Here is a 10856-nt window from a genome sequence, read left to right as displayed (position 1 = left end):
TAACCAACATATACTGGGTACTGTGGTGATACGGGATTCCTCTAACAGATGACTTTGGCTCTCGGATTCCCCATGACCCAGCTGAAGCTTTCTTCGAGAGGTTTGAGATTCTTTTCACCCTCCTCTTCTTCCTTCCCTCCCACTCTCCTGCAAGGTTGTCAGACCTCCACTGAGGCCTGAAGGTACTTCCCTCCTACTCTAGCTCCCTGTCCTTTATCCTTCACAGGGAGCATCTCCAATAAATCTCTTGCACATCTATTCCCTTCTTTGCATGTGCTTCTCTGGGAATTTGAGCAAAGTACATGTCTAGTCACCATATTAGACTCTAGGCATCATTATTTCATTTAGTCTTCACAAAAGCCCTGTGAAGACATTATTAGTGTTCCCATTTTACAAATAAGGAAACAGAGTAGAAAAGTAATTTTCTCAGCACAATGCAACTACTGACAGAGCTGGGATTTGAACTCAAGTAAGTCTGTTTAATTTCATGGTTGGAGCTGCAGACCTTATTTTAAAACAATTAAATTTTATTAAATAACAACAAAAACTAGATAAATAAAATTTTTCTGATGCCTCTGTGTGCTTTCAGACATTATCACATTCAATCCTAATAAATTCATGAAGTTAATATTATCATTTTACAGATGAAATTGGGGCTCAAATCATTTAAGTAACTTCCTCAAGATCATATTATATAAGTTCATGAGTTTGAGCTCACTCAGGTCGTCTCTGAATTCAGCTGTTTAACATTATATTGATTTGCCTAATTAATCAAATGACAATTGTGTCCCTTTTTACTTTTTAGTTTTAGATAATTTGTCCTGAGAACTTTATTCAGCAAAGAATCCCCCAAGTGATTTAAACAGCTATATATGTTCATTCTCTCTCTCTTTATGGGGGTGTGTGTGTGTGTGTGTATACGATACGTTATAGATAAAATACTAGCAATTTAGGGTATTTCTTGAGCTGCCGCCTATTTGTATTTTAACCAAAATTTACAGGGAAATAGCTGGAGCACTGTTTCAAAAACCCGTCTCCAATAACGAATCAGCAGTTGAGGCTGGAAGGCAGCATCCTCTGCCCACTTTCTGAGACTTTTTAATGTAATTTAATGTAATTATGCTGATTTTTGCTTTTGCTTCCTGACTCAGCTGCAGCCTTTGAGCTCACATTTCAAAAACTTCCCTTCACCAGAGTCACCTGATGAGGTGAGTCAGCAGTCTGCAGACTCATCACTTCTAATGACCAAACCCTGGTGTTTTACCAGCCTTTAAAATGACGCAGCCTAGCAGTAGTGGGCAGAGCCGGATGTTGAGCAGCCGGGCAGCAACTCAGCAGTATTCAAGCCCTGGAAGGAAGATGGTTGGTTTGCTTGTTTGCTTTGTTTTTCTGTAGAGAAGGTATTGTGGGAGGACATGGAGCAGAAGGGAGTGATCTCAGGGGACCCAGGCACAGGCAGGTCAGGAAATCTAGGCAGATCCAGATATGACCACACCGTGGGTGCGACTGGGGTAGGGGGTGGTCCTGGCACCACTCCTGGGAGAGGAAAGCCACGGGTCCCCTACCCCCAGTCTACCCTGTGACTTCAGATGGGGAAATTGAGGCTCAAAGATGGGTAGGTGGTTGCCCAGCGTCACAGACATCAGGAAGGGGCAGGAGCCAGGGAGGATACAGGAAGGAGGGGTGGGAAGACCTCATAGCCCTAGACAGCACCTGCACCCTACTCCCAGAAGCCCGTTGCCATCACAGAGGGGTGCCAGTGCCCAGTAGCCACCCCGTTGGAGCAGTGTGCTTGTAGGCAGGACCGTGGGCCTGTGGCCCCGTCCCCATGTGAGTCCCCTTAAGGTGGGTGGAGGCCCAGAAACTGGGCCACGTGACCCCTCAGAGCCCCCTCCTACCTCTGGGGTGAGTCGCAGCTCACTGTTCACTAGGATGGAGAGGGGTACTCCCAAGCCACGAGGGGACTTCCCTGGGGTTGGGGTTCGGTGAGTAGGTGCTTGGCTGGGTCTGGAGTGGGATTAGGTGCATTTTTCTTCTTTTTGTAATAAATGGGTATTATTTCTGTAATAAATGGGTGTTATTTCCATAACAAAGTAATCAAATGCTTACCCCATCCTCCACCGGATCCTGGTTATACAGAAAAATCATGGCTCGTTGTGGAAGGCCTAACATCTTTTTTTTTTTTTTGCGGTAAACGGGCCTCTCCCTGTTGTGGCCTCTCCCGTTGCGGAGCACAGGCTCCAGACACGCAGGCTCAGCGGCCATGGCTCACGGGCCCAGCCGCTCCACGGCATGTGGGATCTTCCCAGAGCAGGGCACGAACCTGTGTCCCCTGCATTGTCAGGTGGACTCTCAACCACTGCGCCACCACGGAAGCCCCAAGGCCTAACATCTTTAAGATGACCAGTTACCCATAGCTTGCCCTGAACTCAGGGTTTTTACCTTTTATCACTAGCCTTCACCCATCCCACATATCTAATATGTATTCACTAATCTTTTCCGATACCTTTGCATCCTCCAGTGGAACATTCTTCCCTCTTCCCCCCCTACCAAAATCCTCACCATCCTTTAAGGCCCAAACTTAGTATTACCTTCTTCATAAAATCTTGCTTCATCTGTCCTACTGGAAGCAAAATTTCTTTTCTGTGTTCCCATCGTTTTGTTGTTCAATGATTCTACGTCAGTTGTCGGTCATACAATAACTATTTGTGTATATAACTTGATCTTTGTTAGTAGATTATAAGTGAAGATTCTTTATCTTTGGCTAACCTATAAAATATTTTTACATTCACCAATCTTGTTTTATCCTCAAAAGATGGGAGATGGGGGGAAGAGTCAATATTTATTTAATGCCAACTATGTGTCAGTCAGGGTGTTTCAAGCTATCTCACTTAACCCTCACAGCACTCTTCTGTATCCATTTTACATATGAAAACATAAGCTCACAAAGAATCAGAGACTTATCAGGGTCAAAAACTGGCAAAAACATGGCTAATATTTTTTAACTCTGGTCTTATTCTTTGCATTACAAAAAACATAATTGCACATCTACCAATGTGGAAGACACCAATAAATACATGTAAAGCTCCACTCATAAAGATTTTCTAGCACATTAGAACTGCTTCATTCAGATAATACTTGGGACCCAACTAAAGTCAGAGGATTTTTGAGCCAGAAGGGACTTTATAGATCATTTAATCCAACCCTTATGTTACAGGTAAGAAATATGATCCTCAGAGAAATAAATTTCCCTGTGTATATACCCAGTCAGTAGATGAGCAGGATTAAAATCCAGTTGGAGGCAGTATAGCAAAGTGGTTAACCCTATGGCCTTTGGAGTCAGCATTGGTTCAAATCACAGCTCTGGTACTTAGTGACTGTGTAGCCTCAGAAACTTTACAAAGCTTATCTTTTGTCTTCTCACCCCTAAAAGAAGGATGATAATACTTACCCCATAGTGCTGTGAGGATTAAACGTAACACTGCACAGCAGAGAGTAAGCAATAACAAATATTAGGTATTCTCTTATCTCCTGTCTCACTGCCTGCTCTTCTTTGCAGGATACCACATTGCCTTTTATGGATGAGTTGTGGAGTGGACAATTACGTTTCAGGGTCAAAGTGAGTAAAGATAAAGAAGTGTGCATTTATGTGGTAAGTCCCTTTTAAAAAAAAACACATGTACAAATATTTCTGTGGATAAATAACACTTTTAAAAGGAATTGTTCATTCAGTAAATATCTATTGAGCCCCTACCACATGCCAGGCACAGTGCTAGATGCTGAGTATGAGATCAACAATTTCAACCTTCATAAGCACTGAAGTTTGACTGAAAACAAAAATATCACTGGGATCTACCTGTGGGACATGCAAACCAAGTATCTTTCACAGAAGTCAATACAATGTAATGGACATTAGTATTTGAAATGAGCTATACATATATACTTGTGCCTTTTTGTAAAACAAGATATTCTTTAGAATTAAGTTCTATGTCATTTCTAGTACTGGTCATTTCAACTAGATTTTAGTAAATTCCTTGATAATTAAGCTATTTCTATTTCTTTACATAAAATAGAATATTGCAAGGGGTAGGTTTAGTTAAGCATACTCTCCTGAAATATGTTAATCACCATCTGTCTGAGGGTTACAAGAGTGGAATAGAACAGTTTTGCTAACAGCCAGTATATAGTAATTCCTTACAGGGCATCACAAAGTTCAATTTTATGAATCTGTGCTCATTCACTCATTTTCTCTCTTTCTACGTACACACAAATAGAAGCTGCCTAAAGAGATAGCTGATACTCTGGTTTTGGAGTCACTAATATACTGATGGTCTCTAGATTGCTTGTATTTGTTTGAGTTAGGATGATAAAACTGGCTAAGGATCAATACAGAAAAGAATTTGGATTATTCATGTCAAAATTACCTTATGGTGATTCCTTAAATCCCTAACACATTCCTTAATCCTTAACACATTAAGGAATTAATTCCTTAACAAATTCCTTAAATCTCTTTATACTCAAGTTTTGCTATCCATTTGACTTTGGAATGTGATATACTATCCAATTTTACCTGAGAGTGAAAAGAATGATTTTGTTATTTATGAAAGCAAGTATAGAGCACAGTAAAAAGAGCCCAAGTTTGGAGTCAGGTAGACTGGGTTCAAATCTCAATTACCATTTAATTGTGTAATTTGTAAGAACATCTGAGTCTCGGTATAAAATGTTTGCAAAATAGGGATAATACGATTTTTCTTGTAGAACTATAGTAAGTTTAAATAAGATAATAGCTGGCAGACAGTAGCTATTTGTGGTTAGTATTAGTGGTTGGCTATATTAATTTAAAAAGAGATCACAAGTCAAGAGCATTGATTTAAAAACAAAACAAAACAACACTGCTTATCTAAAAAATTAGTTGCTATATAGAAACATATAAACTCCCTTAAATTATCAATATTTATAATCCTTGCAACTGGGGAAATAAGGAAAAACTACAAGATTTAATAAGAATGGCAAAATTGGGACCAAATGAGATTATAAAAGCTTGAATTGTTAATCAACAAGGAGATTCGTGTGTTTGTTACTCTCAAAAGGTAACAAGGCATTTGCTTGATGCATTAAGGTCCTTGAATTGAGTACTGCATTTTTCTTTATGGTAGAGTTATCCCTAGAACTCTTTGTGGAACTGGCTGTTTTGAAGGAAAAAAAAAAAAAATCAAGCAGCTGCCTCTTATGGAACAGGTGATTATTTAAATATAAGGTGGTGAGTGAAAACTTACCTGAAAAACTGCATTACTCAAGAAAGAGAATTCACCAAAAAGAGGTTCTCTACATCACATTTTTAAAATCTTCAACGGAATGAGCACCTTCCCTCACATTACCTCTTCATCGTAAGCAATTACTCTTTAAAGCTATTTCTAACTCAGACCTCCATCTAAAATTCTCCTGAATCTTTCATTATCGAGGAAGCCTGGAACAGTGCAGAGGCACTCCTTTCTGAAAGCACATCTATTCCTGACCACTCCTTTCCAAAAGGTAAAATGTGTATCTAAAACCCATGCGTGAAATTTTATGCTTGCTCTCCTATCTCATTAGCTCATAGCAGCCAGGAAAACAAAGACCATTCTCACCCAATTCAAACGGCGGCGGTATCGTTGAGTTCTAAATCAGGAACGACCCCCTCATCCCACTTCCAAAATATAAAAGGTGTGCACTTCAGCCGACTGCCTGTCTCCCAGGCATTGCACCCCAGGATAATGGAAACAGTGCTCAGGAAAAGGATGGTAAAGCAGCTCTCGAAAATCGAGGGTGACTAAACCCTGCCAATGGGAGAGTGTGGACACTCCTTGATCATTGGTAGAGAGACTGTACTAAACCGAGTCGCAGTAGAGGTGTCTTCGGCCTCGCGCAGGGGCACTTGGGGACCCGAGGTAGAACTCCAAGTTGGAGATAGATACTGCGAGTGGAGAAGACCGTAAGTCGGAATCTCAAGGCCTTGTCCAGCAGCACACAGGGTCAAGCGCCACGGGGCTGGATGGGGCTCTTGGTTCAACCCTTTCCCGCTAATTTCTCGGTCCGGATAAGATGCTGCACGGAGCCTCGGACGGACGGAAATACCAGGCCCAGGAGGCAACCCAGAAAAATCACTCACCAGTCTCCCACCTTCGGCGCAGAACTAGCAGGAGCCTAGCACGCCAACCATAAGGAAGCCCTGAACCCGCTCAGACGACCCTGACGACGGCTCGAGAGCGTCACTGACAACCACCCGGAAATGGCCCAATAGCTTCCGGGGCCGCGGAGCGCGCGGCGGGAAATTATTTCCCAGAGCCCGGATTAGTGGAGCAGCAAGTGCTGCAGCAATTTTCCCGCGTGTTACCGGCGCCGCGCGAAGGAAGCAGCCCAGAAACTCCGACCAGGAAGGTAAAGGGCCTCAGCTAGGAAGACACAGTGTACCCTAACTGTGTCCTCCGTGCCCCCGAAGTTTCTGCAGCTCCCGGCTATGAGGCTGGGAAGGGGCCGGGTTGAGCGGTGGCGGTGCTTACCTCTGACGCTTTCCGCAGCCGCAGTTGGTTCGCACTCGCCCGACCCGCCGCGCTGGGCGTCCGCGTCGATGGGCTGCAGCCGCAGACCCCGCCGCGCTCCGCCCGTGCCGCGGCGGGGACGGCCCCGAGCGCCTCTGCAGTGCAGGGCTGAGCCGCTTCCCTCGCCTCCTGTTTGCGCAGCTCGGTCTCCTGCCAGGAAGGCGCTAGGCCACTCGCGTCTCTCGTTTCCATAGAACCGACTGGGACGCCTCTCCCTGAGTCCCAGATTCTTGGCTGCTTTCCATAATTTAGCGTCAGTGCAGGTGGTGGGGATCCCCCAGGCCCACCTTCCTGTGAAGAGGAAAATGCTATCATACTTTTCTCCCTAGTAGAATTCTAAACATATCCAAATGGTAATGAACATCTCTGCAGCTACTGTAGGCCTTGAAACACGCGCGCACACACACACACGTTTCCCTAAAGGGAGCGGGAGTGGGGAGGGGTGCTGTGTTCCTGGGGATTATGATACCAGCTGTTGGAAGGCAGGGAACAAGACAAAGTGGTTATCCTGAGATTTCTTCCACTCCCAAAACCTCTGATTAAATATTGACAAAAACGTCATCTGCTTTGAGTACTCCATATCAGTATTTGAACCAGAAGTTGGACGGAGCTTGATTTTGGAAGCGTCAAGCTATTTTTGACTGATGAATATCCTATACCAAAAAAAAATTTCCGTTGAGGCATTAGGAATGAACATTTAAACCGAATTTCCAGTGTACGTGTGACAGACTCTGCGCCTTGTAAACTTTTGGGTTTGTCTTATTACCTTATGCCTCATTTCCTAGAAGTACCTATTGATGTGTAAGATGTTCCCATTTTAGGCAGGTTTGACTAACCAGTATTGGTGTTTAGGTGGATTTTTATAAGGGAGTTAATTTGATTATGTCTAAGTTAACCCAGTGTTAAGTTAAATGTACTAGGATGTTTAAATACTTGAATGTATAAATTTTTATTGTGAGGACAATTAGGAATTAGCCTTCAGTAATGCAAATGTGCTCCTATTAGATCTGTTTTCTAAATACAGATTTTCTTTTGCCTTATTGACTTACGTTCAATTATGATTTAATATTTTCTTCCCTAAAGCAGAAAGCATAAACAGGCTTTGAAAAAGTGGTCAAAGGTGGGTTTTTCATAAAATTCAAAATGCTTAAGGTTTCATAATAGGTATCCACAATTTACACTAATGTCCAAGAACATTGTTTTTAAGAAAACCAATAGTATAACTTTATTATCTAGGCAGTATTTCCCTCTAAGATAATCTTTTCACTGTTTAAGCAAAACATTTAAAAAATAAAATCAGTAATTCCATATAGGCTCTGAAAAAACAAAGTGAAGCACCCTCTTTTTCAAAAATAATAACTAAAATAGTACATAGTACATTTTATTTCACCTATCTCCTGTTAGCATATTTAAGGAGAGTCAATTAAAAGTAATATTCTATTTCTTACTTTCTAAAGACATCTTACTGCTTAAAAGTAAAATATCCCTGAAACTTTTAAATTCACATAGTTCTTTCTTGATATCAGAATTACTTTGAAATAAAAAACTGTTTTGTTATTATTGATGGAGAAGAAGAAAAGCCCATATGAATTAGTCTAAGTCATTAATACCAAATCCACTTTGAGAGGAAAATAATAAACTTTTTCATAAGAAAAAACGGCCCTCTTTAAATTGTTCCTAGAAATGCTTTGAAATTTTAGACATTGTTATTTTTCTCAAATTAATTTGTAATTATGCTTAAATATCTTCAGTAATATTGCTATCTAAATGTCACCCTCACAGTAGATTCCTTTTCATATGATGTATGTTTCTCTTTTATTATTTGAAAGTAGATTGTTTTGTAAAATTAAAATTTGGTTAAAAGTATTCAACTAAATTCTGAAATTAAAGTCAAAGTGTATTGTAGAAAGGACATACAGTTTTTGCAGAAACAGACTTAGATTTTGAATCTTGGTTTCACCATTTACTAACTTTGTACCCTTGAGCTAATTTCTTAATCTCTCAGATTCCCCATTGTTCTCATCTGTATAAGAATGGCAAATAACACTTACATTTTCAAGAAGGAAATGAGCATATACGAAGTATATAGGCCACAAAATCCTGCTTGGTCAATCTTAGACCTTAATGCTGCTACTAAGTAGTACAAAGTTCCTAGGATACTAAAGCAGGTTTGACTTTCATCCCCCGTGGCTAACCAACAAGTTCTGTCCCTCCTTTTTTTTTTTTTAGCCCTGAACATCTGTCTCATTCATCTTGCTTCCCTTAAGGCCCCTTTATCCCTAAAACTAGCATCTCCAGTGCAGCCTGTGCCTTGTACAGTACCAGATAGATTGGACCTCTCCTAAGTCCTCTTAGCCTTTCATTTCTTCCCCACCACACTCATTTTGGTGCTACTTCTCCACTTCCTCCCTCTACTGCTAAATCAGTCATCAAAGAGACTAATTATGACTGCTGCCTTCCCAAATAATGCCATCGAAGTAAGAAATCCCTGAAGTCTCACCACTGGTGACCTTAGTCATATAATTTACATATATATATACGCACAAAAACGCATGCATACACATCTCTGATCTTTGAAGGATGGGACAGGAAACAGATACTATGTCTTTAAAAAAAAAAAAAATTTCCCAAGCCCAGCTGAATTATATTAAGCCAAAGGCCTAATTTGGCTCCTAGGCCAAGAGGATGCAGAATTCCTAAATTCCACTTGATGTTATAGCATTCAGAGCCAAACATGATTTTACTCACATGGTATGAGTAGTGTGATTTGTGTGTTCCTTTTGTAGTATTGGTTAAACAGAGAGCCAACACATTTAGCATTACTTACTTTCCAGTTAAATGCTTTAGATAAGAGAAATCATAAAAAATCTCTTAAACTCTTAAATTCAAAGTAGCAATATTGATTGAATTTAAGGATTGGTATGTCCTTTCCAGAAGCGGGAAGTTTTAATGATTTTCCTTAGGTTTAAAATCAAAGTAGAAGTAGGTTTAAAATCAGAATAGTTCACTAGAATAACAAACATTAAGAAACCACTAGTTTTCAACCTGTTGCCTTAAAACCATGAGATACTCAGTAGTGTGGGAAAAGACCATGATGTGATTTTACATAAAAATTAAGATACAGAATTATATAATCTAAATTTAGTTTTTTAATATTTTTTCACACACAAACATAAAACCTTCAAGACAAACCCCTCCCCCATTCCCAAATGTTAACGATGGTATTACAGAGTAAAGGAATTAGCGATTTTAATCTTTCTATATACTTTGTAGTATTTTTCAAATTTTCTATCCTGTGTTAATTAAAATTAAAGCACAAATTGGTAAAAGTTATTTTGGGGGAAGTTTTTTAGTTCTTAAATGCAAATATATAAATAAAACTTTTAAAAAATCCCTTATTTATCTTAGTTAGCAGCATACAATTTATAAGATGCATTATATTCTCAAAGTTCTATAATAACCTGTGTCTGGTCATAAAAGAAATTATAATGCAAAGTAGGAAAGGCTTATCCTTAGTTTTCTGTCCCAGACCTCTATAAGCATCTCGCACCTCTTTTTTGCAGCACTTTTCCCTTTCACCCAACTGTTACACCCTGCTCTTTCATCTTCTTTTCTATACCAGACCTTTCTATTCATATCTCTATTACTGCCTCTATGTCTCTGAGTTCTCTTAACATATTTTAGCTATGTGTTGTATTCCTGAAAGGTGTTCTAGCTACGTACCATATTGTAAAGAATTCATAGACCTAAAAGCTAGTACTTAATAAAATGTTCTTAATTATGATGATGACTGCTATAGGTTTATTTGCATTTCTAACTGGCACCAACTGCAGAGGAATCTCAGGCATCAGGGATAGGCCCATGTGGGAGATATTTTGGGAAAGTCCACACCACAGAGACAGTTGCTTGTTCTACATAAATGCCAGCTCTGTTCACAATCATTATCTCCTTAGTTGTGTGTATTATATGATTCAAGGTAAGTAGATTGTTTTTTAATTTACTACAAAATTTTTAAAAATTACTATGAGAGCATTTCCTTGTAACTAAGAATCTCGTGTATATTTTAACTTTTTGACAGTAAAGATAAAATATCTGTTAAAAGTAAATGCTTTTTGTTTGTTTGTTTTCTTTTCCAATTGTGTTAGGATAGTATCTTCTGTGTGAATACTTCAAGGATCACCCCCTATATTTTCTAGAAAAATATCTAATTTCTAGAAATACTGCTCATACAATTATATTGCAATTTATTTACTTTATTTCTTCAGCTGCAAGACTTCT

General features: G+C 39.8%; 1 protein-coding gene across 1 annotated transcript in view; it reads left to right on the top strand.

Moving 5' to 3' along the window:
• Positions 1-6338: 6338 nt before the first annotated feature.
• SLF1 (SMC5-SMC6 complex localization factor 1) overlaps positions 6339-10856 on the top strand; it is a gene marked incomplete at its 3' end in the record, with an annotated part of 72123 nt that continues 67605 nt past the window's right edge. Inside the window, 1 exon segment of the mRNA XM_079703333.1 lies at positions 6339-6417.

This window comes from Hyperoodon ampullatus, assembly GCF_949752795.1.
Source record: "Hyperoodon ampullatus genome assembly, chromosome: 4".
In the NCBI taxonomy this organism is placed as follows: domain Eukaryota; kingdom Metazoa; phylum Chordata; class Mammalia; order Artiodactyla; family Ziphiidae; genus Hyperoodon; species Hyperoodon ampullatus.
Note: the sequence above shows the minus strand (reverse complement) of the source record. Positions and strands in the feature narration are given on the sequence as shown.